The sequence below is a fragment of the Hypanus sabinus genome, chromosome 11 (genome assembly GCF_030144855.1).
Source record: "Hypanus sabinus isolate sHypSab1 chromosome 11, sHypSab1.hap1, whole genome shotgun sequence".
Classification (NCBI taxonomy): domain Eukaryota; kingdom Metazoa; phylum Chordata; class Chondrichthyes; order Myliobatiformes; family Dasyatidae; genus Hypanus; species Hypanus sabinus.
Window position 1 is genome coordinate 63,982,052 of NC_082716.1, and position 26,515 is coordinate 64,008,566.

The following is a 26,515-nucleotide window of genomic DNA, read 5'->3' on the forward strand; positions in this document are numbered from 1 at the left end:
AAAAGCACATTCTCTAGATAAAGGGTGGAGAGCTCTGCATCACTGATAGATCTGGGTGCCCTCATCCATGGTTTGCAAAAGGCTTGTATGCAGCTGCAACAGGTAAATGAATATATTAACAAAATACTCTGTGTGTTGAATACAAAAGATGGGAGCTAACACACTCAGTGGCCAATTTACTGAGTGGAATCCAGTGTGTTTTCTTGCTGCTGTAGCCCACCCACTTCAAGGTTCGATGTGTGTGATTTCATAGATGCTCTTCTGCACACCACTTTGTAACATGTGGTTATTGGAGATTCTGTTGCTTTCCTGTCACCTTGAACCAGTCTGGCCATTGACCTCTCTCATTAACAAGGCATTTTTGCCAACAGAACTGCCATTCACTGGATTTTTTAGGAGATCAGCTGTTTCTAAGACACTCAACCCATGCCGTCAAGCCCCATTCCATGGTCAAAGTCACTTAGATCACATTTCCTCCCCATTCTGATTTGAACAACAACAGGCTCTCTTGATCATGTCTGCATGCTTTTATGCATTGAGTTGCTGCCACATGACTGGCTGATTAGACATTTCCCTTAATGAGCAAGCGTACAGATGTACCTAATAAAGTGGCCACTGAGAGTACATTGGTATTGTAGGGGCTTGGTGAGACTGCATCTTAGGTACGTTGTACAACATCGTCCCATCATGCAATGAAAGGCATCAATGTGTTGGAAGCAAGTCAAGCAAGAATTATTAGACTCACACCAAGAAAGTGCAGGTTATCTTATGAAAAAGTATTTTGCAAAATAAGCTTTTATCTGTTGGAGTTTGGAAATTTAAGGGATATTTGATGAAAATATAAACAATCCTGAAGGTTCTCCACAAGACAGATGTAGAGAGGACATAAAACAAGAGGTCACTGTTTAAAAATACAGGGTTGCCTATTTAAGGTGGAAAAATGCAATTTTCTTTTGGAGGATCCCTTGTTCTCGAGCAGCATGAGAAATGGTATCATAGAATGCTCTTAAGGCAGAAGCAGATAGACACATGGTAAGCAAGGGGATAGATGGGGATTTAGGGTCAAGGTTACAATCAGATTAGCCATGTTCTTGTGAAATGGCCGACCAGGTTCGAGGGGGCCAAGCAGTCTATTCTTCTCTGTTATCTGTATGTGTCTATTTAAAAGCCACATTATATTAAAAGGATAAAAATTTCAAAGTTACTGTTCTGTGAAGTTACTGTTTTGTGAAGTAATTTGGACCAACAATCATTTGCTAAACCCTTTTTATTCATCAATCCTATTCACAACAACCCTGTATTGTTACATCACAGTAAACACTGGTATGGTCATTTAAAAAGTAACTTTAAAAAATTGCCATGTGATGATGTAGGATCGAGACGTGGAAATCCAGCTCTCCTGTAAAAAACCAGTAAGATAATGTTTAAGTGAAGAAAAATTAGTAAATACTTTTTAAAAATTACTTATAAGCTACTCAGGATTGTCTTAAGATTGTCTCCTAAACAGAAGCAGAAGAAAACTACTACTTTGAAGACAACACAAGATGGAAAAGAATCAAGGCCGGCTGCCATGAAAGAGCCTCGGTCTCAAGTGCATTTTACCTTCGGCGATACAGAACAGGAAACTGTGGCAACATCAACTGTTTCCCAAAAAAAAAGAGCAATAGGAATTGCGTATGTGTGAAGGAAGGGGCATGTGCGAACACGAGCAACCCAAACGACAAATCCTAGCTATGATCAGTACTGAAAGTGAAAGTGAATATGAGGTGGAATCAGATTCTCTGGATAAATCAGATGAAGATGAAGAGACAAACAAAGAAGGGCAACAGGAAGAGGCTGGAGGTGATATTGGAGACATAAAAAAATCTTTGGTGCAAATAATGCATGAATTAAAAGCATTAAAAGTAATAAAAAAGATATTAAAATATGAAGATTATGTTTGATAAAATGATGAAAAGACAGGATAAAATGGACAAGAAAATTAAAAACTTGGAAGAAACAATGGGAGACACCATTGATAGAGTGAATAAAATGGAAGATAATATTTCTGCCTGGACATCAGAAAGAAAATGGTTGTTGGAAAAAATGGATGTACTTGAAAATTTTAGCAGACGAAATAATATTAAGATTGTTGAACTTAAAGAAGGTATAGAGGGAGAGGATCCAATAAATTTTTTTCAAAAATGGATTCCGAAAATTTTGGAAATGGAAGAAGGAACCCAGTTAATTGAAATTGAAAGGGATCACAGAGCCTTAAGATCAAGACCTCAAGTTGATCAAAACCCACGATCAATCTTGATAAAATGCTTAAGATATCAAGATAAAGAAAAGATCTTGAAGGCGGCTGCCCAACGTGCCAGAAAGAGAAACGGGCCATTGATGATAGAAGGGAAAACAGTTCTTTTCTATCCTGATATGAGTTATGACCTTTTGAAGAGAAAGAAGGAACTTAACCCAGCGAAAAAAGTTTTATGGGAAAAGGGTTATAAATTTATATTGCGCCACCTGGCAACCCTGATAATTTTTTTGGATGACGGAAAAAGAAAATCTTTTACTGATTATCAGGGTGCAGAAGAATTTGCACAAGAACTCCTAAATATTCGCTAACCACAGCCAAAGATTTAAAAGTGAAACGGATTAAAGATGAAGACAGGGACAGTGAATGGAGTTGATGGATGTTTAAGGACAGAAGAATATTTAAATATATTCTTAATTATATGATACAGGGGGAGAAAGGTAAAAATTTGAGAAATATTAATCGAGAGTAGTGATATTATTTTTTCTTCTCTTATATATACTTTTTTATGTTACTGGAAGCTGGGGGAACTTTGGATCGATTGCTACGGGATTCACGTGTGTAATCATGGTGATTGCCATGACCCATACAACAGAAGGGGTAATGTTGTGTTTTTTTTATTCACAACATTAGTAGGGGGTATTTTGTTTTTTTTCTTTATAATCTATTTTTCTTTAATCTTGCTTTCTTTGCCTGGACAATCAGGGGGGAGACACATAGCAACACGGAGAATTTTAAAAAGATTCCCCAAGGTACTACGAAAGTTGAAAAGTTAGGTATTACTATAGACTGGAGTAACCCTGTTAAAAATAATGACTATTTCACTGAATTCTTTAAGTTTTAATGTTAATGGGCTTAATGGACTGGTGAAAAGAAAAATAATTTTAACATACATTAAGAAATTGAAAATAGATATAGCTTTTAGCTGCATTCCATTTGAAAAAAATTATTTATAATTTAAGAGATAAATATGAAATATTTCTGAAAATTTGGCACCCTTATTTACAAAAGACAGGATTAAATATATAGGTGTTACGATTGGTTATTGGTTATTTGGGGAAAGAAAGAAATATATATACTAAAGCTATTATGAACTCCATGGAGCATGTGGGGATCTTCCGATATCCAGGCATTCTTTCTTTCTTTCTTTTTTTTTCTCTTTCTACAGGGATATGTTAGGGGGGAGGGTTTAAGGGGAGGGGGGAAGGGTTGATAATTTTTTTTCCTTCTGTAACCATTTGAAAATTAAATTTAAAAAATTATTAAAAAAAATTAAACTGCCTTTTCTCCATCCACCAGAAAAAAGCAAGATCTCTTGATAGCCACCCATTTCAGTTCTACTTCCCACTCCTATTCTAGTACCTCAGTCCATGGCCTCCTCTACTGCCACGATGAGACAGCACTCAGGTTGGAGGATCAACACCTTATATTCTGTCTGAGTAGCCTCCAACCTGATGGCATGAACATTAATTTCTCTAACTTCCAGTGACTGTCCACCCAACTTTCACTCTTTACCATTCCTGTCTCCCTCTCTCACCTTACAGAAACATAGAAAACCTACAGCACAATATAGGCCCTTCAGCCCACAAAACTCTGCTGAACATGTCCTTACCTGAGAAATTACCTACGGTTACCAATAGCCCTCTATTTTTCTGAGCTCCATATACCTGTCCAGGAGTTTCTTAAAAGATCCTATCATATCTGCCTTCACCACCATCGCCAGCAGCCCATTCCACGTACTCACCACTCTCTGCATAAAAAAACTTACCCCTGATATCTCCTCAGTACCTACACAATCAATGCCTCTCATCATCTTATACACCTCTATCAGGTCACCTCTCATTCTCCGTTGCTCCAAGGAAAAAAGTCCGAGTTCACTCAACCTATTCTCATAAGGCATGTTCCCCAATCCAGGCATCTTCTTACCTGTCCATTAGCTCCCTCTGATACACCTTCCCCTTCCCTTTCTTCCACTCCTATCAGAATCCCCTTTTGCCAGCCCTTTATCTCTTTCACCAATTGAATTCCCAGCTCTTTACTTCACCCCTCTCTCACTCACTCTCCCAGTTTCAACTATCAACTGCCACCTTCTACTTCTTCCTCCCCTCCCACCCCACCCCCATCTTCTTACTCTGACTACTCCCCTTCTATTCCAGTGTCGATGAAGGGTCTCAGCCCTTAATGTTGACCTTTTACTGTTTTCCATAGATACCACCCAACCTGCTGAGTTCCTTCAGCATTGCGTGTGTGTTACTTTGGATTTCCAACATCAGCAGATTTTCTTGTGTTGGTTAAAAAATAAAATTTCAACATCCTACGACAAAATGCTGAAAGTTGGAACTCTACCTTGTGGAAAACGTGCTGACTGTCACAGCCAGAACCAGTTTATCACACAGCTCCAGACCGGCATGATCAGGATTGAGCAATAACCATTTATCCTTTTACTTATTAACTCCAAGGACAGGCACAAGACCCAAGCTGAAAAGCACTCATTGCTTACAAATGATTTGCACAGTAAAAAAAAACAATAGATAACAAGCTTGAACTCAATCACCTCAATAAGCTGTAAAATATTTTCTTACATTTCAGAACCTATAAAAACATTTTTATTGTAGGAACTTAAAATGAAAAAGTGGAGCAATATTTAACACTTCCCTATCCCCTAGTGTATTTCATACAATTACTATATCCATTTTACCCTTTGCCAGCCCTTTGGGAATCACATTTATTATCACTGACATACGAGTATAACATGAAATATGTTGTTTTCTGGCAGTAGTAAGGTGCAAAGATAAAGGATCATGGAAGAATTTCCCCCAGTAAAATTCTGATGATAGTCCAAATGGAAAGTGTAGACAGTGCCATGGGCAAGGCAACAGTTGCTTAAAAGGGTAGATGAGTGAAGAATATGATGTGCTCCTTTCATTGAGATTCGTTGTATATGGATGTAACCCTGGGGTTCTGTCGGCTGTGTAAGTCTAGGGAAGATGATCTGTGGCCCCACCAAACATATGAGATTGAGGTGCAAAACCTCCTGTTTGCGTGGATGCGGCATGATTACAAATTGGAACCACAAAGTAACAGACAGTACACTATATGCAATTAAATTAATTAGCTTTATCATTCTTAATTTGACTAAAGGATTAGTAAAGTACAACAGAAAGAAAAGGGCCCATTTTAATGAAACAGTCTGATGTACATGTTGGAGTTTCCCTTCTGCTGGCCCTCCATCGATTTCCCTGGGCTTTGTCGACTTCCAGCCCTACTCCAAGTCCACTCTTTTCCGGCATCTTCTCTCCCCATCTTCCCCAAAGACCCCGATCACCTCGGTCTCAGGCACACAACACGATAAAACACTCCCTCCATTGGACGGCCACATTCCAAAGCCCCCATTATCTCTAGCCATAACCCAAACAGAAAGACCATTACATTAGCAATGAAACCTTTCCCAGGATATTACACTCTCCCCCCCCCCCCACCAAAATTAGTCATGTCCTCATGACATTGAGATAATTTGCTAACCCTTCATGCCAAGCACAAAGTCCAACCCAGGTGTAAAAGGCAGTGACATAGCTCCCCAAAGCAGTAGGGGCCACATTCTGTTCCCCAGGTGCTATATACGCCAGCCTATCTGGTGGTTTCCTGATTCCATGAGACCTCCATACCCCTCATCTACTTCTTCATGTTCCAACCAGTCTATCACTCATGCCCTCCTGCAACTCGGACCCGTCTGTCCCTTGGCTGAACCCCACTTCATCCCTTGAGGGTCCCACTGAAACCCAGGCTGTCCACAGATAGACACCCCCGATTTCACCTGACTCAGCATGAGAAGGGTTAGGAATCTCTTCTTCAATCAGTAGGGAGTTAGCAAAAGGCAGCGTATGCCACACCCCCATTTCCTCATCCTCTGAATCAGTATCCCATTCAGAGGCAGGGGCCAGTCTACTCTCTCCTGCTGTTGGTCCTTCAGTCGCCCTGTGTCGCTGCAGAGTCCTCCAGATCAGTCTCTGGGTCAAGCCGCACCACTTGTCCCTGTGGCAGAAGGTGGTTCCAATGGAAAATCTTGACAGGCCCATTCCCATCCTATGGTTTTACCTAGAAAAGTGGTACGTTTGGCATCTGACTCTCCACTACATAGGGCGTAGCTGCCCAACGGCCAGCCAACTTCTGCTTCCCATGTAGTCCCAAATTTTTATGTGGACTCGGTCTCCCGGGGGAACCTCTTACTTCCTTCATTCTGCTTGGCAGCTGCGATTTCAGCTGATTCATCAGCCTTCTTCAGCTCCCTTCTCATATCAGACACATACTTCAGATAAATCTTCGGTGGTAGATCTTCCTTGCCAGTCCCAAAACAAAGGTTGATGGGCAACTTCACCTCACGCCCAGACATCAGATAATATGGCGAGTACCTGGTAGCTTCGTTTTGTGTACAGTGGACCAGATGTCCGACCTGTTGCCTTTACTTGTTCCTCTTGCTGATGTCCAAGGTTCCGAGCGTGTCCGGCAAGTTCCATTTAAACCTCTCGGGATAGGGATCACCCCATGGGTGATAAGGAGTAGTCCTCAACCTCTCGACTCTGAGCATGCTCAGTAACGCATGGATGAGCCTACTCTCGAAATCCCGTCCCTGGTCACTATGTATCCACCTGGGGAGGTGTAATAAATGAAATACTTCTGCCATAACACTTCGGCCACCACGGATGCCCTCTGATCCTTGGGTAGGGAAAGCTTGCACATATCTGGTGTAGTGATCCGTGATGACTAAGACATTCGTCACGTTGCTGGCATCTGGCTCTATTGACAGGAAATCCATACACACAAAGGGGGAAAGTTGACCACTGAGTCATTCAATTCTGGGGACTCCTATGTACCTTCGGGTTGGAAGAGAAGGTTGGTGGAGAAGATGTTGAAACTGGAAGGTGTCTTTTCCACTGACAAGTTTGATATGCATTGTTCCAACAGCACTCGTCACACTATCTGGGTGACCGAGGACACCCCGTTCCGAGACAGGTCACGGCAACTGGCCCTTTCAGAGTTAGAAGACGTTCAGCAGCATTTGTGTAAGTTGAAGGAAGCTGTGATCATCACTGAGTCTAGAAGCCACTATGCATTCCCCAATAGTAGTGGCCAGGAAGAAAAATGGGAAGGTACGGATCTGTGTGGACTTCAGGACTCTGAACAGGAGTACCGACCCTGACCAGTAAACAGTCCCACGGATCGAATATGCGCTGGCCTGTCTGAGTGGTGAGAAGTGGTTCAGTGTGCTGGACTTGAGGAGTGGATATTACCAGATCGCCATGAGCGAGGCTGTCAAAGAGAAGATGGCATTTATATGTCCACTGGGATTCTTCCAGTTTGAAAGGATGCTCCAGAGCATATCAGGAGCCCCTGCAACCTTCCAGCGGGTCATAGAGAAAATAATGGGGGATATGAACTTGCTTGAAGTATTGGTGTATCTGGATGACCTCATAGTGTTTGGGTCCACCTTGGAGGAACATGAAGCAAGGCTGCTGAAGACGATCTCTGGCCCCACTAAGCGCATGAGATTGAGGTGCAAAAATCTGGTTGTGTGGATGCTGCGTGACGTGTTACCCTGTTACAAATCAGTAGCACGAAGTAACAGGCAGTACACCATATGCAATTAAACAATTTACCTTTATAATTCTTCATTTAATTAAAGGGTCAGTAAAGTTAAACAAAAAGAAAAGGGCCTGTTTTGACGAAACCGTCTAACGTGCACAAGTTGGAGCTCACGGTTTCCCTTCCGCTGGTCCTCCATCGATTTCCCTGGGCTCCATCAACTCCTGGCCCCATTCCAAGTCCACTCCTTTCTGGTGTCTACAACCCTTCCTTTTAGGCATCTTCTCTCTTCATCTTCCACCAAGCAAAAGACCCCGATCAGCTTGGTCTCAGACACACAACAAGAAAAAAACACTCCCTCCATTGGACAGCGCACATTCCAAAGCCCCCGTTATCTCTATTCTTAACCCAAACACTGCTTCTACAGAAAAACCATAACATTAGCAGTGAAACCTTACCCAGAGTGTTACATGGATATAAATGTTTCTTCTCCATTCTGAGTGGTCATGGGCCAGGGCCTCTCAAGAGTTGGTGGGAAAACTATTTGTTCTTAAGGGTCTTTAAGAACATCTCCTCTGTGCGTTAGGACCATATCTCACCCTTGCGCAAGAGTAATAGTCAATGTTTTGAAACTTAATAGAGGTTAATTTACAAAGCTTATAATGATTTTTCTTGACAATCATTTTAACATCAATGGAACTTTTGTTAATTTTATAAGGTGAGCCATAGTTTGCAGCAAAAGATTTTGATCTGTCGAAGGGTTACAGTGTGTTCATGTTTGTTTCACACGTGATTTAGATAAACCTATTTGACATTTAATTTCATCTCAAACCACTGAGCTTCTAAGTAGTTCTACAATATCAACTTGAATATTCTGCTTACATTTTTATCTCCCTTTTTAATCAAATACTCACTTGACTATCACCTCCCCCCTTGCTTTTCCTTTCCCTCACCCCTCACCAATCACCTCAAAAGATGCAAAGGTTCACTTATTATCAAAGTGTACAACTCTGAGATTCGTCGTCTCCCAATTGCAAAGAAACCAAGAAAAAAAATGGTAACACAATAATCAACCCCCCCATTCCCCCACCCCCACACAAGAAATGAACAAAAACAGAATGGGAACACCAATTCCCTCTCCCTGCACCATAAAAATTAGAAAAAGTGGGTGGAAAACACAGAATATAAAATATCTATAAAACTTAAAAATGTCCATAGTCCAAAATCCATATCAATATCCCAATCCAAAACACAGAAAACCTCAGTAACATTCTCTGGGCACAGCAGCAGGCCACATAGTCTCCTGTCTGGCTGTTCTCCTCACTCTCCCCCCAGCTTTTCATTCTGGCATCTTCCTCCTTCCTTTCCAGTCCTGGGGAAGGGTCTGGGCCCAAAACGTCAACTGTTTATTCATTTCCATAGCTGCTGCCTGACCTGCTGAGTTCCTCCACCATTTTGTATGTGTTGCTTTGGATCTCCAACACCTGCAGAATCTCTTGTGTTTATGAATACCTGTACAACAGTCACTTTCACCTTGAACAAGAACATAAACTTGGTATGACACATACTGGCAATCAGTAATTGATTTCCTGATTAATTTCCCTGATTTCCTGATTAATTTCCCTGATTTTGGTTCTATTGCAGTCATGTGATATTAGTAATTACTTTAACAAATCAAAGTCACCGCTCCTAGCCATACAATTTTTGTCCTCTTGTCTACACTGCAGTCTATGAGTCTGGTACCATTTTCTCCTTCCTCTTTCACTCACTGCCTGTCTTCTTTATAGTGCAAGAGCAGGAATAAATGATTAGCCAGCTACATCACCCTTCCAGCCATCGAGGATACTTTCAAGAGATGGTGCAGTATCCTTCTTTGCAAATCCAGGATATGCCCTCGTCTCGTTACCACCATCAGTGAGGAGATACAGGAGACCAGAGACCCACACTCAATCAGTTATGAGCAGTTTCTTCCCCTCTATCACTGGATTTATGAATGGTCTGTGAACACTACCTTATTGTTCCTTTTTTTCTATTATTTATTCAGTTTTGTAATTTATAGATTTTTATGGCTTTGAGCTGTACTGCTGCCACAGAACAATAAATTTCTTGTCATATGTCAGTGATAATAAATCTGATTCTGATTGCAGAAAACCATACCTCAGGCAAATCTGTGGAGTACGGTTCTGACAAGCAATGGAACATGTCTTGATGACTGAGGTTGTTCACTACAATACAGCTACTGGTTTTACTGTTCTTGCTCCATCAAGGCCACGATAATTGTGTAATTATGATGAAATTGTTGATTCTATTGGGATAGGGCTGAACATAACTAATGCCTTTTGACATTTTCTTAGTCAAGGAAGGTGAGATATATGACAGAGTTGCTTCAAACCCTGATGATGGAGATATTAATCAAAAGCATTTCACAAATGGATGGCAGCCTGTGTTCCTTGAAGGAAAAGCTGTAAACTTGGAAGCTCCAGTTCATTTATTTTTCAATCCTCTGCTTCAAGCTCAACCTCCTCCCTATTCCACAAGCTTCTTGTGGCTTCTGAACTTAACCTTTCGGCAAAATCATTGGTGGTCTCTCATGATGACCAGATTTTGAAGCACGCAGCAAGTCCTGAACCTTTCTTGACCTCCTCTTTGCCTTCTCTTCCACCACCCCCAACTCACCTTAGCTTCCATTCTGTGCCCTGACAGTGTTGCTGCTCTTCCCAGCCTTAAATGTCCCTCACTCTCCAAATCAGAGCCCAACAATATCCAAACAACATACTTCTCTGGGAATGTCCACGAGCTACAATAATATAATACTGTTTTGCTTTAAATCAGGTAATTTTCAGAATAACTTTTTAATAGACGTTGGGTGCCTCAGAAAGCTTTCTAATGAGTGCACAGATGTATTTGATCACTTGGGCAATCTCTGCAGCAAGAGAATAGTAAAACTGAGTATGGCTGTAAGCAGCACTCTCAATCCTGACCACCCAGTCTTTATTCTAACTTGGTAATTTCTCCTCCCTCCCTCTCTTTTGCCAATCCTCATTCTGTCTGCCTTCTCATCACCTTCCTCTCCTCCCCTCCTTCAACTCTTTCCCCCATGGTCCACTCTCCTGTTAGATTCCTTCTTCAGCCTTTTATCTCTCCCACATATCCCCCCCCCAGCTCCTCACTTCATCTCCCCTCCCCCACCCACTCACCTTCCCCCCTCATCTGGTCTCACCTGTCACTTATCAGCCTGCAAACGTTGCCCTCCCTCCACCACCTTATTTGGGCTGCTGCCCCCTTCTTTTCCAGTCCTGATAAAGGGTCTTTGCCCAAAACATTGAGGTTTATTTCCCTCCCTAGATGCTGCCTGACTTGTTGAGTTCCTCCAGCATTTTCTGTGTGTCACCCATTCTTATTCTTGTTCAACTGGCTGTCTTTGGGAATGATCATTCGCTACCATGCTGGCCGGGTACATGGCGTCCTTAATGAGTTTTAAGGGCTAAATGAATTGCTAATGAAAGAATTAATAAATTTTTATGCATCCATTTTAAGCAAATGCAGTACTTCAAATTCTTCACCGACATCATGAAAGGTGATTTGCAAAGTAAGTTTAAAATTCAGTCTCAAATAAGCACTCATACCAAAACAATGTAAACTGTAACTTGTGTATTGTATCTCTATAACCTCTCAATGAGTTTGTCTATTCATTGCAAAACACAAATCAATCTCAACAAACAGATCAGATCGTTCCAGACTCAGAATTTAAACAACTCAAAAACCCAGCCTAAATTTGCGGTACCAATTAACTGGAACATGAAGTACGTACAGTCTATATTTAGAGCAATTGTCAAGTAACACAGTATGAGCATGTGGTACAAATTGCTATTGGAAAGGGAACCTATTAGCGGTCAATCATATGAAAGAACTTCCAAAGAGCAAAGGAGTTTTGCAATCAACATTGAGCCATGAAGGCTTTACAGTTCAAGTCTGCGTTTAGATAGCTGGCCTCTGTTAAGTCAGCAGTCATACACCAGAGGTGGTGTAATTAAGTCCAACCTTAGGGCAATTAACTCCGTTCCATTTCCTGATTAATTTTCAAATAAATTGCTTTATGTAGAATTTGAATGAAAGCTATTTCAGTTTCAACATCTTTCCCATTCAAATAGATTATGATAAACCACAAGAATGAAAGACTTGCAAATATATAGAACCTTTTTTCAAGCCCCGAGTTTTTTTAACTAGTGGATAATAAAGACAAGTTACACAGAGGAAGGTTCACAAACAGTAGATAAATGACCAGTACATTTGTATATTTAACTAAAATGTCTAAGAATTAAATTGGGCATTTTACTCAGAGAGGTCTACTGCTCTTCTTTAAATAACTTTGTAGCCAAGATAAACAGACAAGGTATTTATTTTGAAACCTTGTCCAAAAAAATTGTACTTTTGACAATAAAATACTCACTGAGTCCTGAAGCAACAGTGTAGATTTTGTACTCAGGTATTTTGGATTATGTATAAGAGATCGCTTTTCTGCTTTCAACTAGATTATCATGCATACTTTTCATTCATAGTGACTTTGTTGAAGAAGGATCTATTCTGATCTGAAGTTTAAAAATAATAGTAACAATTGCCACCTCATTGTGTTATGCTGCAAATGATGGATTAAATTTAAGAAAATTACTTTATAATGATTCTATAGTCTGTGCATTCCTCCACTGACCATCATGTGCTGTGGATTAAATGAAACGAGGGAGGTATGCTTGGGTACCTTATTATTAATTAGGCAGCAAGTGTTGGGAAGATAACAGCGAACTTAATAAGATGAAATTCAGTCATCTTTATCTATGCAGTCACTGTTTGATTGACAGGGTTACCATTTATTTCTTCTCTAATTGAATATAATATTGTTGTTATATGCAGCCTTTTAGAATCCCAGAATAGTTATAGCACAGAAGGAGGCCAACTGATCTGTATAATCTGTACAGGCTCTATAAGAGAGTAGTACAACTCTCTCCCATCCAATCCCCATTTTTTCTTTTCAAATACTTATCTGTTCCCTTTGTAATGCAATGGTCAACATTGTCCCTGCAATTACCCCAGTCACTGAATTTCAGATACCAACCACTTCCTATGTAAATTCATAATGTCCCTTTTAGTCTTTTTCAAATCACTTTCATGGAAAGTGATCACTTTCAAAATCATGGAATTCCCTCCCAAACAGCACCGTGGGTCCCTCAGGGACAGCAGCGGTTCAAGAAGGCAGCTCATCACCACCTTCTCAAGGACATCTAGGGATGGGCCATAAATGCTGGCTCAGCTGGAGATGCCAACATCCCATAAATGAATAAATAAAAACACATCTCCTAGTTCCCAGCTGCTGCACCAGTGTGAACAGTTCCCTGTTCTACTTTTAATTAAGCACTTTCAATAAACAAGATACATATAACCTGGGGGTTCTTGTATCCTCCAATTTATAATGCCTTTTCTCCTTTTTTTCATATCACTATGTAATATTTCACATTTTCAATGTTAAGTTACAATGCCAAATGACTGCCCATTTCACCCACCTGTCTACGTCTCCTAGAAGTCTATCACTATTCTCCTCATGGTTCACCATGACCCCAAGTTTTGTGTCATTCACAAATCTGGAAATTATGCTCCAAGAACCCAAAACTGCTGGTACATCTATATGAGGTATCATGAGAAAAGACATGTTCCTGTTACTGAGCCCTGGGGAAATCCAAAACAAGAGAGAATCTGCAGCTGCCGGAAATCCGAGCAACACACTTGGATCCTCCACCATTTTGTTTGCGTTGCCTGGGGAAATCCATCGGAAAATTGACCAGGGGAAGGGGATTTGTTAATAAAAACTAAAATTTGTCCTTCAATAGATTTTCACAAGATTTTGTTCAGTCTGATCTGGGTGATAAAAGAGCCAGAAATACCTCTCCTATCAGATCTAGACATCATTCACTGGGTTAATCTGGGTCTAGGTTATATTATATACTGACGAAGAAGGAAGCCCCTCAACACATTGAGCCAATGCTGGCTCTCAGAGTATTCCCATCAGTCCCATTCCCCCATTTCCTTGTAAGAGATTCCTTCTCACATGCCGGTCACCTCCCGTCAGCTTCTTTTTCCATCCATCCACACAAGGTACAATTAAAACCACAAGTTAAGCAATCAATCAGAACATCTTTGGGTTGCAAACTCTAGACAGCCAGCATCTGAGGTTAGGAGTGAACCCAGGTCATAGCTGCTGTGTAGCAACAGTACAAGCAGGCCAATTATGTTCCTGGTTCAATTATACGGTCAACAGCTCACCCATAGTAATTACTTAAATGCACATAAGTCACCAAAATATCAGGTGTATTTATGAAATCTTACTTAGATAGAGATCAAAGTAACAAGAGCAGAAAATCATGCAAAAGGGTCAAAACCTTCAAAAACATAAAGAAGTAAGAATTTGATTTTAATTATAAAATTAAATAATTTAGGAAAACAATTCAAAAGCTGCCGCATAAAAATATCATAAAACCTCAGGTAAGTTTATAATGGCAGCATTTTTGAAAATATAGGACAGAATAAATGAGAGGGAATTTCACCATTAGTTTAATTAGTAAAATTTCCTCATCTAATTTAGTAGTAAGAAAAATAATAAAATTGAATATTTGATCAGGCGACTTGGTTCCTCTGAGCTGAACTGTTAGCCTTGTTTATACTGTTCACTCTGAGCCAGTTGATGTAATTTAGTAGATCTCTTTTCTTAATCAGTGATTAAATACAGAAATGTTGTCTCCGAATGCTTATAAAACAAACTACACATATAATCTTATATTGTTCTAATTAATTAATCTTGCAATTCTTTCAAATAAATGCATCAAGCTTTGGAGATGCCATACTTATGAACAAAATACATCATTGTTATGAGATGGAGATTTGATTTAAATAAGTGTCTTTTTATGGAGTCATCAAAGCAAATGATTGTCAAGGGTTATTTCAGTTGTTAATGTCCTGAGAAGATGGTAGGTTCTGAAATTGTTAGTGAGCAGAACATTTCACAAGGATTAATAAACAGCGACATTAGGAACTGGATCTTGGACTTGATAGCAGGTAAAACCCCAAAAATTCTGGGGAAAAATGAGACTGCAGTATAAATTAAATACCTGAATTCCTGCATTTATGTTGATGACAAGAGGCAGCTTGTCTAATTGACGATGTGAAGAGGGATTTGTTATAACTTAATTCCTGATTACGAGCTTGAAACTGTCCAGCTGGATTGAACCAGAGGCTTTACCTTTATTGGATAGTTTCCAGTTTCAAGGTGGCTCTACTTCCAAGCTGACCTCTTTAGCAATATCTGGAAAACAGATTATGTGTGAAATTCCCACACCCACTTGTACTGAATTACTGGAAAGCACGAAGGTCACTATACATGATGTGGTAAGTAGTCCTTGAAAAGCTCTCTGGCAGTTTGCATATCAGATCAAGAGAGATTAATTGCCACACAAAAATATTGTGACTCCTTTTAAAATCCATCTCTTTCACAGTAACAACTGACTCACCCTTAACATAATCAGTTTTTCTGTTGCTATGATACTTCATATTTACAATGATTTTGAAATATCACTAACACTTGTATACAATGCTTTAGTCCTTGTGGAAATTCTAGAGAAAGATTGTCTTTTTAAAATTAATAACCCAGCAAATGTCATTCATGAGAACGAATACACCTTTAGGTTCTAATTAATATATACTGACATCCTGTGTTTTATAGTCCCTTCATGTCTCGTTATCTTTAGCAAATCATTTTGAATAAAAAAGATTTAAAGGGGGTGTGTTTAAACAGCAATATGTTAAAATCATGCAATATGTAAGGTTTGGAGGCACCTTGATTACAAAACAGAAGTGATTTTGCTACCAGCGGTTCATTAGGGAGAGCAATTAGCATCAGAACATTGGAAAACCTTATCAAAAGGTGAATTTGGTTGTGCCCCGAGTCCACGCCATGAATCTAAAGTGTAGAGTGGACAATGACCTCTTCACATTCATCACTAAAGCTAACATAGCAACTTCATATTGAATTGACTTTATTACTCACATCATTCATATACGTGAGGAGTAAAAACCTTTATGTTATGTCTCTGTCTAAATATGCAATTTATAGTAATTTATAATAAATAGTATGTACAACAGGGCAGTCAATATAGCATAGAAATACAGTTGTATCAGTGTGAATTAATCAGTCTGATGGCCTGGTGGAAGAAGCTGTCCCAGAGCCTGTTGGTCCTGGCTTTCATGCTGTAGTACCGTTCCCCGGATGGTAGCAGCTGAAACAGTTTGCAGTTGGGGTAACTTGGGTCCCCAATGAGCCTTCAAGCTTTTTTTACATACCTGTCTTTGTAAATGCCCTGATTAGTGGGAAGTTCACATGCGCTGGGCTGTCCACACCTCTCTCTGAAGAGTCCTGCGATTGAGGGAAGTACAGTTCCCATACCAGGCAGTGATGCAGCCAGTCAGGATGCTCTCAATTGTGCTCCTATAGAAAGTTCGTAGGATTTGGGTGCCTGTACCAAACTTCTTCAACTTTCTGAGGTGAAAGAGGTGCTGTTGTGCCTTTCTCACCACACAGCCGGTATGTACAGACCACGTGAGGTCCTCGGTGATGTGGATGCCGAGGAACTTAAAGCTGTTCACCCTCTCAACCCCAGATCCGCCGATGTCAATAGGGGTTAGCCGTCTCCATTCCTCCTGTAATCCACAACCAGCTCCTTGGTTTTTGCAACATTGAGGGAGAGGTTGTTTTCTTGACACCACTGTGTCAGGGTGATGACTTCTTCTCAGTAGGCTGCCTCATTATTATTTGAGATTAGGGTAATAAGAGTAATATCGTCAGCAAATTTAATCAGTACATTAGAGCTGTGGGTGATGACACAGTCATGGATATACAGAGAGTAAAGGAGGGGGCTTAGGACACAGCCTTGAGGGGCACCTGTGTTGAGGGTCAGAGGGACAGAGGTGAGGGAGCTCTGCCAGTGATCTGACAGGAAAGTCCAGGATCCAGCTGCATAAGGCAGGGTGAAGGCCAAGGTCTCTGTGCTTCTTGTCAAGCCTGGAGGAATTATGGTGTTGAATGCTGAACTGTAGTCCAAGAACAGCATTCTCGCATAAGCATCCCCTTTCTCCAGGTGTGTAGAGCTGTGGCTATTGCATCATCTGTCAATCGGTTGTGTCAGTAGGTGAATTGTAGGGGGTCCAGAGTGGGTGGTAGCAAGCTGCAGATGTAGTCCTTGACCAGCCTCTTTAAGCATTTGCTTATTATTGAGGTGAGTTCGACTTTCTTAAATACTAATTCTGTAGCTTTACTGCATTTTGAAGTTAATGCTGAAAAATCCTTTCGATTGAAGTTTGCTAAATTCTCTCTTTGTATTTTGTAACCATCTGCTTCCATGACCATTACACCTCGCCCCTCTTCTACATACTATTGCCAATCCTCCCCTCAACTCAAATGGATTGAGATGCTGAGAAACTTGAGAATACAGCTGGACCATCGTCAAGGCTGATTGTGTCAGATCATAAGAAAGATAAAATCATTTCTCTAATGTGCTTTCTTCTGTAAAATAAGTTCATAAAAAAGATTGTTCATAGCTCATTAGCTTCAGCCACAATATTAAGTCTACACATTATGATAATTAAGCCATGGCAATAGCCATAGATACAGCTGCTATCTATTCACCAGAATGGCTGTTAAAAAGAGATTTAAGATCTTGGTATTATTGTTTATCCATCAGAGCAGAGAAGACAATGAAGTGATTAAATAAAGGTTGTTTAAAATTATAACAGGTTTTGAAGGTGCAAGCTATTTCCTCTGCTAAGGAGACTGAGGGAATGTGTCATCAGGGCATGAAATACACTGGAGAGAGAAATGTCTTCTCCACTAGAAGATGAGAAGAATCAGAGGCTGAAATGAAGTGAAGTTCTGGCTAATACATCTTAAGAGAAAACGAAGGCCAGTTTTTTCCCAGAATGTTATGCACAACATTTAGAATTAAACCAAGCACAGGAAATTTAATTTTATTTATTTATTTAGAGATAGAGCGCAGAATAGACCCTTCTGGGTCTTTAAGCCACACCACTCTGTGGCCCCAATTTAACTCTGGCCTAATCACAGGACAATTTACAATGGCCAAGTTAACCTACTAACCAGTATGGCATCTGGACAGTGGGAGGACACCAGAGCTTCCAGAGAAAGCCCACGCACTGCACGGGGACGGCAGACAAACCCCATACTGAGGACGGCAGGATTGAGCTCAGAACTCCGACGGCCTGAGCTGTAGTAGAGCCGACCAACTGCTGCACTACTGTGGCGCCCAGTTATTATTATACCAAAGGACAAGAAAGAACTGAAAGCTTCCTAGTGAAAGATATGTCCAGACAAGACAATCCTCAAAAGAACAAATCCAAATAAAAACCGAAACACCAAATTCTATGTCATGTACAGTTAGTCAGTGATAATAAACCTTGTCATTATTCTGAACTACACCTGACAAGGACAATCCTTTTGTAATGAAAGGTCTTTAATAAGAATCAGAATCCGCTTTATTGTCACGATATCTTGAAATGTGTTATTTTGTGGCAGAAGTATACTGCAAGACATAAAAAGTTACTGTGTTATAACTAAAACTAAAATGCATAAATAGCCCAGAAGAGGAATAGTGAGATGCTGAAGTGGATGGGTTCGAGGATCATTCAGGTATCTGATGGCAGAGAGGAAGGAGTTGTTCCTAAAATGCCGGGGGTGGGTTTCCTTATCTATTCAAATGTTTAACCAGCATTTGGAAGAACGGAATAATGTTTGTACACTCAGAGTAATTCCAGCAGCCCAGGGCTTCACTTTCCCTTAGCAGAAAATACTCCAACAAGAGAGCCAACTATCACAGATTCTGCAAGCCTGTTGCCACAAAAGAGAAAAGTTGTGTTTTGAAAATCCAGAAATTAATCAAAAGAAAAACACTGGAGCCCAGGAAAACTTGTCCACTTATTTTACTTTTGTGAGACATTCACATATGACTTGGTGGCATAATAACGTACGCCATTTACATACTTTTACATATAACCCATAATGTATTATGTAAACGGCAAAGAATGCTTAATGAAACAATATACGGTGTTTACAATATTACTCAAATATTACACAACAAGCAGCACATGCAGCTTCCCTACATTTCCTGATGGAGTACACTGTTTACAAAAGCCTGCATATTCAGTTGGTACAACTAGAAGCAGCCATCCAGTTGCCATCAGGTAGTGTAATGTAACCTACCCTGTCACAAAACATGGGATCACACAATTTAAATAAGGTCCATCCAATCTTGTTGCAATGCCTCATTTATGCTGAGGTGAGGGATCAAATGACTACTTCCACCATCAAACTCCTGTGAATAATCAGAGCAGAGAATGGAATGGGAGCAGAGCAAATCAAATCAAAGCTGGAGGTCAGCATTTAAATCTCATTGCTTCTGTAAGGATTTATGTTAATCAGTCACTCATGAATGGAATGGCATGACTAGTACCTAATAGTGGAAAGATGCATCTGCGTTGGGTTCCTTTTATGTAGTGTAATGCATAATTTTCGTTCTCATTTCCTTTTCCTCCCAATTCTATTCCACTTCCATGATGATGATTTATGCAACAAACTCTACACTGAGGGCTCAATGACAGAGGATAATTTTCTTGCCTGAACCAGCTGAAAGGCTGGATTGAATAACAGCATAGCCTAGTAAGACTTCTAGTATCTTCAGTTAAAACTTAATTTACATAGAAAACTAGAGACCGAATAACCTTCTGCTGGCTTGAAGGCTTCCTTCACAAACCAGAAAATGCTGACTGATAAGTGTGTTAATGTGAAAATTTGTACAGGGCAGAGGGAGGATGTTGCTGTTATTGTACTAGCATTCTTGAAGAGATTTCTATTAGGTCCCATTCCCCTACAATGTAACTTTGTAAATCTTTGCCCCTTCAAGTACTTAATTAATTTGGTTTTGAAGCTTATTGAATCTATGTCCACTGCCTTTTTTAGGCAGTCCATTCTGAATCCTAACCATTTGTTGGATAAGAAGGTTTCTTCTCATTTTGCCTGTTTATTTTTTCCTCATCACTGAAAATACCCCTACTGTAGTCAGTCCATTAACTACTGGAAACAATTTCTCACCATTCATTCTCCCTAAACCCACTGTAACTTTGGACAACTCTATCAAATCTCCTCTACTCTAAAAAGCACAACTCAATCTCTTTGATCCATCCAGGTAACTAGAGTCCTAATGCTTGGAATTGGCCTAGTAAATCTTAAAACAGGACGTGATTTGGCCTACCACCCTGACTCGCAACAAATCCCCTACCTGGTCTTATCTGGACCAAATGCTAAGGGCTACATGACTGACCCTCCATAATGAGTGGACATGTGGGAATGTGGAGTGATCCAACAGCAGTGAGCCTCAGCGAGCAGCCACTGCCTCAGTCATAGATAGGAGGACATGAGGCTTATTAAATATATAGGATTTAACTGTCTCTGAGGTACATAAATATTTTTAGAACTGTTTGTATTTTAAAGGATTAAACCACTGTGACATAACTAAAATAAAACAAGTAATAAAATATATAACTTAAGTTTTACCTTCTAATTTCCAGGCTGTGAATTCCTCTTCAAATGAATGGGAGTTCAATCCCACTGCGGGTCCAATTGGAGCAACATTACAGAAGCAGCATCCCAGCAAAGTCCAGCTCCAGTGCTGGGCTCCTTGTGGACTCTAGCGACAGAGCAGACTGACAGATGTGTCAGCATCTGTCACTCATCATGAATTGGACTTCTAGAAGATCCAAACAGATCTGAGACTAATCAGCCCTATAAAGCAGTTGCCAGTCAGATTTTGCCCCATTTATCTAATTTTGTTTTCTGTAATTATAACTATTTTACTCTTACTCTATTTTTCCCAGAAAGCAGATGTACAACTAAAATATGTGATTTGCATACACATTCTGTGACTCCACAAGGGAAATATCCAGACTGTATCCAACGTATTCAGGGAAATGCGCTTGTTCTTATGATTATCCGCATGATTACTTTTAAAGTGCCACAATGAAGCTTGTACATGAACACACTGAAAATCCATACATTTGCTCCAATGTATCAACTCAAAAAGAATTTTCAAAGTTTAAAGAAGCTTTATTGCATGTGAGCCAATGTAAATTGTTCATGAAATTGCTAATAGTACATTCTTCAAAACAGAACTTCACCTTTAAAATAATATTTTGTGCCAATATGACTTTGCACTTATTTATCTTTCAGTGCTTCACGTGCTATGTAGCAAGAGCAATTTAAAAACCATTGGTTCCCGGTAGCATCTGAGCTGTTCCCTGCTTCAAGCATTGAATACGACATAGGCTGGTCACCTCCATTCATAGCTCAGTCATGCATACATACTATATTTAGACAAAGATCACATCAGCAAGCAACAAAGATGTTCTGGGACTCATCGCTCTTGCTAATCTAGAATGCTCTGATTAAAGAACAGCATTTATTAAAACATACTGGAAGCTCAGAAATGCAGATATTGTCCAAGTTTAGCTGGTCCATTAATCAAGGAGTGGTGAACAGAATGAAACTAGATTTTGATAGAAAATCTTTGCAGCTGTCTGTAAACAAAAGATCTAATTGATTTTCAGAATCAGAATCAAGTCTTATACATATGATGTGAAATGTTTGCTTTGCAGCAGCAGTACAGTGCAAATACATAAAATTACTAAAAATTACAGAATAAATAAATTGTGCAAAAAAAAGGAATAATGGGGTAGTAATGGGTTCCTGAACCACAGAAATCTGATGATGGAGGGGAAGACTGTTCCTGAAGTGTGGAGTGTGGGTCATTGGGTTCCTGTACCTCCTCCTCCCCGATGGCAATAATGAGAAGAGGGCATGTCCTCGTTGGTGAAGGTCCTCAATGATGGATGCCGGCCTCTTGATGTGTAGAGTTTTGTCTATCAGTGAACTAGGTGAGTCTATAAATTCCTGCAGCATCTTGCCATCTTGGGCATTAGAGCCTCCATAACAAGCTCTCCGTAGTACATCTGTAGACTTTTGTAAGAGTTGTTAAGGATATACCAAATCTCCTCAAACACTTAATGAAGTAGAGCTGCTGGTGTCCTTCTTCATGATTGCATCAACATGTTGGGCCTAGGATAGTTCCTCAGAGTCGCTGACAACCGGGAACTTAAATCTGATCGCCCTTTCCACTGCTGTCCCCTCAGTGAGGACTGATGCATGTTCTCCCGACTCTCTGAAGTGCCATAATCAATTGCTTGGTCTTGCTGACATTGAGTGTGAAGTTGTTGTTGTGACACCACTCAACCAGCAGATATATCTCTCGCCTGTACAGTTCCTCATTATCATCTGAGACATTACCAACAACAGTTTTGACATCAGCAGGTTTATAAATGGTATTTGTGCGGTGTTTAGTGTAGAGGAGCAAAGCATGTTTTCTGTGTTGATCGTCGGTGAGGAGCAGATGTTATTACTGATTTGCACTGACTGTGCTCTCCTGATAAGGCAGCCGAGGATCTAGTTGCAGAGGGTAGTACAGAGGTGCAGGTTATGAAACTTGTTGATTAGTAGGGAGGGGATGATAGAGTTGAGCACCGAGCTGTAATCAATAACTAGCAGCCTGGTGTATGATTTGCAGAGTGGAGAACCAGTGAGATTATGTCAGCTGTGTATTTTTTTGCTCCAGGTTCTAGCAGCTATACTCTCTTCTGCACCCTATGTAACTGATGCACCATCAATAACTCACTCTGAGATGTGAAGGCGAGATATTGGCTTTTGTTGACTGGAAGAAAGAACAAGCAGTAATTGACCACCAGACTACATCCTGGAGACTGAGGGCCGGGCTCAGGCCTCAATCACCTTTATACAGGGGTCTGTGGGAGGAGCCACAGGAGCAGTCAGCAGAGGGCGTGTCCAGACAGGTATACGTAGTTCACCTGTGGTGAACTCCGTGTGCCTGTCTGGACATGCCCTTGCTGACTGCTCCTGTGGCTCCTCCCACAGACCCCTGTATAAAGGCGATCTGAAGCCTGACGCTCGGCCTCAGTCTCCAGGACGTAGTATGATGGTCACTCACTCCTGGTTCCTTCTTCCAGTCAATAAAAGCCGATATCTCGCCTTACGTCTCAGTGTGAGTTATTGATGGTGCATCATCACCGCAACCACACCTCCAGATCCATCCATTCTAAATGAACATAGAATACAGCAAAGTACCACCCAGGAACAGACCCCTTTGGCCCATGATGTGTTGAACTAATTAACCTAGTAAATGAACTCCTAACTAAACTATTTCCCTCTATTTTCTCTGAGGTATGTTTACCTCAGAGCCTCTGACGTATTTGCTCCACACTACCTCAGACAGTGCATTTTCAACACTCTCTCTGTGTAAAAAAATTGTCCTGTACAGTTCCTTTGACTCCTCTTAACTTAAGTGCATGCCTTCTGGTATCAGATATCTTGAGCCTGGAAGGAAGATACAGGCTGTCTACTCTATGTCTCTCATTACCATATAAACATCCATCAGGCCTCCCCTCAGCCTCAGCTGATCCCGGTGGCTCACAGGTTCGTCACTTCTGGAGAAAACAGTTCAGCTGGGTTCTGTGCTGAAATTCAGTCTGCAATACAAAGACTACACAATTGTCTCAACAATTCATCCCTTTCTCTCCCAATGGTGACAAGGCACAATCTTTGCTGCAGAAGATATTAGAGATTACGCAATCCAAATGATATTCTGTGTTTTAGTATTGCTGAAGCAGGATTAATTCACCAGATTTCTTTTGCTGAGTAACAACTGTAGGACTTGTATGTCACCAGGACAAAGATACAGCAGGAAAAATCATTGCTGATACTACCCACCCTCCAAGCTACCTTTTCCAAAAGCTCCCTTCTGGAAAGCACTACAGGGCTACTAAAACACAAACTTCACACTTTTGTAAAAGCTTCTTCCCCCAGGCATCCTCCCACCCCCCCCCCCCCCCCATCTATTACCTCAGTCACTTCAATGCACTGTTAATATTTTAACCCACTTTTTATAACGCTGTTTACATTGTGTATATGCGCTGGTATTGGTGTATTCATGCACATTTATTCCATAGCCGTACTTAAACCAACTTAAGTAATTCTTTATTCTTTATAATTGTTAAATGTTGTATTTTTGGTACATGTGCCAACACACCATAGCAAATTCCTAATACAGGTAAATAAAATTTGAATCTTGATCCTTGATCCTGGATTTCCCACCTCGTATGTTCCCTGCTCAAAACACACAACCTGAAAGGAACAATCTGACTAAACACCAAGAGACTCCCAGGGATATCACTGAGCAGAGGGCAAGCGGATGGAATTCCTTTATTCCCAAAATTCTAGAATCTACACTTTAGTCCTTAAGCACGTACAATTCCTCTGCAAACCATGAAACAAACAAATCACCTCTTGACCGAGTAACAAAAGATGCTCTTGATGCATAAAATATGTTTAACAATGCACCAAAAATACTTTTTGAGGAAGAAGGTGTTCTTGAATGCATATGTGACATATATTGAACAATGAGATTGATATATATATAGTATTGTAGCGGTGTGCTACACGCAGCGCTGAAATAATGACACGGAGCCGGTAAACTGCAGTTAAAAAAGATTTTATTCGAACTTCGCGGCCTCGCTTTAAAACCTCCCTGATCCTGCCCTCCCCGGGTGCGGATGCTGTAGGGGGCACGTATTCACAGTCCTGTCCCGCGCGCGGATGCTGTAGGGGGCACGTATTCGCAGTCCTGTGTGGGCTTTTCCCTTTGTTGGTGAAGCAGACCTGGCGCCCTTTTGGGACTGGCCTTTGTGCCGGCGCGCTGGCAATTTGTGAGCCGGTTCGAGTGCGCTAGGAAGTGGGTCGCCACATAACCCCCCCCCCCCCCGGAACCGGTGATGCACCCCCCAATTTCCACAGTCTAGGCTGGACCCTGTTTGGGAGGTCGGCCTCTGCGCCGCAGTGCTGGAAACTCGACCGGTTGCACCACGTCCACATGGGCCGGTTTGAGTCGGTCCACTGTGAAAACCTCCTCTCTCCCCCCAACGTCCAGCACGAACGTGGACCCGTTGTTCCTGATCACCGTAAACGGCCCCTCGTAGGGCCGCTGTAGCGGTGGCCGATGCCCGCCCCTTCGTACAAACACAAACTTACAGTTCTGCAGGTCTTTGGGTACGCAGATTGGGTTCTGCCCATGCTGCGAAGTGGGTATGGGGGCCAGGTTGCCGAGCCTCTCACGTAGTCTGCCCAGGACTGCTGCGGGTTCTTCCTCGTGCCCCCTGGGGCTGGTATGAACTACCCAGGGACGACCAGGGGTGCGCCGTACACCGACTCGGCCGACGAGGCATGCAGATCGTCTTTGGGCGCTGTGCGGATGCCGAGTAGGACCCAGGGAAGCTTGTCCACCCAGTTAGCTCCTCGCAGGCGGGCCATGAGAGCTGACTTTAGGTGACAGTGGAAACGCTCCACCAGGCCGTTCGATTGTGGGTGATAGGCAGTTGTGTGGTGCAGCTGTGTCCCCAAAAGCCTGGCCATAGCTGACCACAGGCTGGAGGTGAACTGGGCGCCTCTGTCGGAGGTAATGTGGGCCGGTACACCAAAGCGCGACACCCAGGTGGCGATCAGTGCTCGGGCACAAGATTCGGAGGTGGTGTCGGTGAGCGGGATCGCCTCTGGCCATCTGGTGAACCGGTCCACGATAGTCAGGAGGTGCCGCGCTCCGCGCGACAATGGTTGGGGGCCCACGATATCCACATGAATGTGGTCGAAACGCCGGCGGGTGGGGTGGAACTGCTGCAGCAGGGCTTTGGTGTGCCGCTGCACCTTGACTGTTTGGCAGTGCATGCACGTTTTGGCCCATTCACTGACCTGCTTGCGGAGACCGTGCCAAACAAACCTGCTGGAGACCATCCGGACAGTTGTCCTGATGGAGGGGTGCGCTAAGTTATGAATGGAGTCGAAAACGCGTCGCCGCCAAGGTGCCGGGACGACAGGATGGAGCTGGCCGGCGATGATGTCACAGAGTAGGGTCCTCTCACCCGGGCCTACGGGGAGGTCCTGGAGCTGCAAACTGGAGACTGCGGTTCTGTAACTTGGGATCTCCTCATCTGCCTGCTGCGCCTCTGCCAGCGCCTCAAAGTCTACCCCTTGGGAAAGGACATGAATGTTAGGGCGAGAGAGCACATTCGCCACGACATTGTCCTTACCCGAGACGTGCCGGACATCCGTCGTGTATTCAGAGATGTAGGACAGATGGTGCTGCTGGTGTGACGACCAGGGATCGGACACTTTCGTGAACGTAAAGGTAAGCGGCTTGTGGTCCGTGAACGCGGTGAAGGGCCTACTTTCTAAGAAGTACCTGAAATGCCGGATTACCAGGTATAGCACCAACAGTTCCCGGTCGAAAGCACTGTATTTGTGCTCGGGTGGCCGCAGGTGTTTGCTGAAAAATGCCAGGGGTTGCCAGCGACCCTTGATGAGTTGCTCCAGTACCCCACCGACTGCTGTGTTGGATGCGTCCACTGTGAGGGCGGTAG

General features: G+C 41.9%; 1 protein-coding gene and 1 long non-coding RNA gene across 5 annotated transcripts in view; both read left to right on the forward strand.

The window, feature by feature from the left end:
• Nucleotides 1–839: 839 nt before the first annotated feature.
• On the forward strand, nt 840–13,222 carry LOC132402037 (uncharacterized). The gene is made up of 3 exons (XR_009514783.1): nt 840–2,736; nt 7,259–7,847; nt 9,664–13,222. It is a non-coding gene; the product is annotated as an uncharacterized LOC132402037 (long non-coding RNA).
• Nucleotides 13,223–15,167: 1,945 nt separating this feature from the next.
• LOC132402034 (general transcription factor II-I repeat domain-containing protein 2A-like) overlaps nt 15,168–26,515 on the forward strand; it is a 37,614-nt gene continuing 26,266 nt past the window's right edge. For 2 of the 4 annotated variants that reach the window (XM_059984515.1, XM_059984516.1), the window contains exon 1: nt 15,168–15,307. The gene's annotated coding sequence lies outside the window, so the exon portion shown is untranslated. Of the gene's footprint in view, nt 15,308–18,574; nt 19,360–20,551; nt 22,766–26,515 lie in introns of those variants that run through there. The other 2 variants (XR_009514780.1, XR_009514781.1) reach the window with 2 other exon arrangements.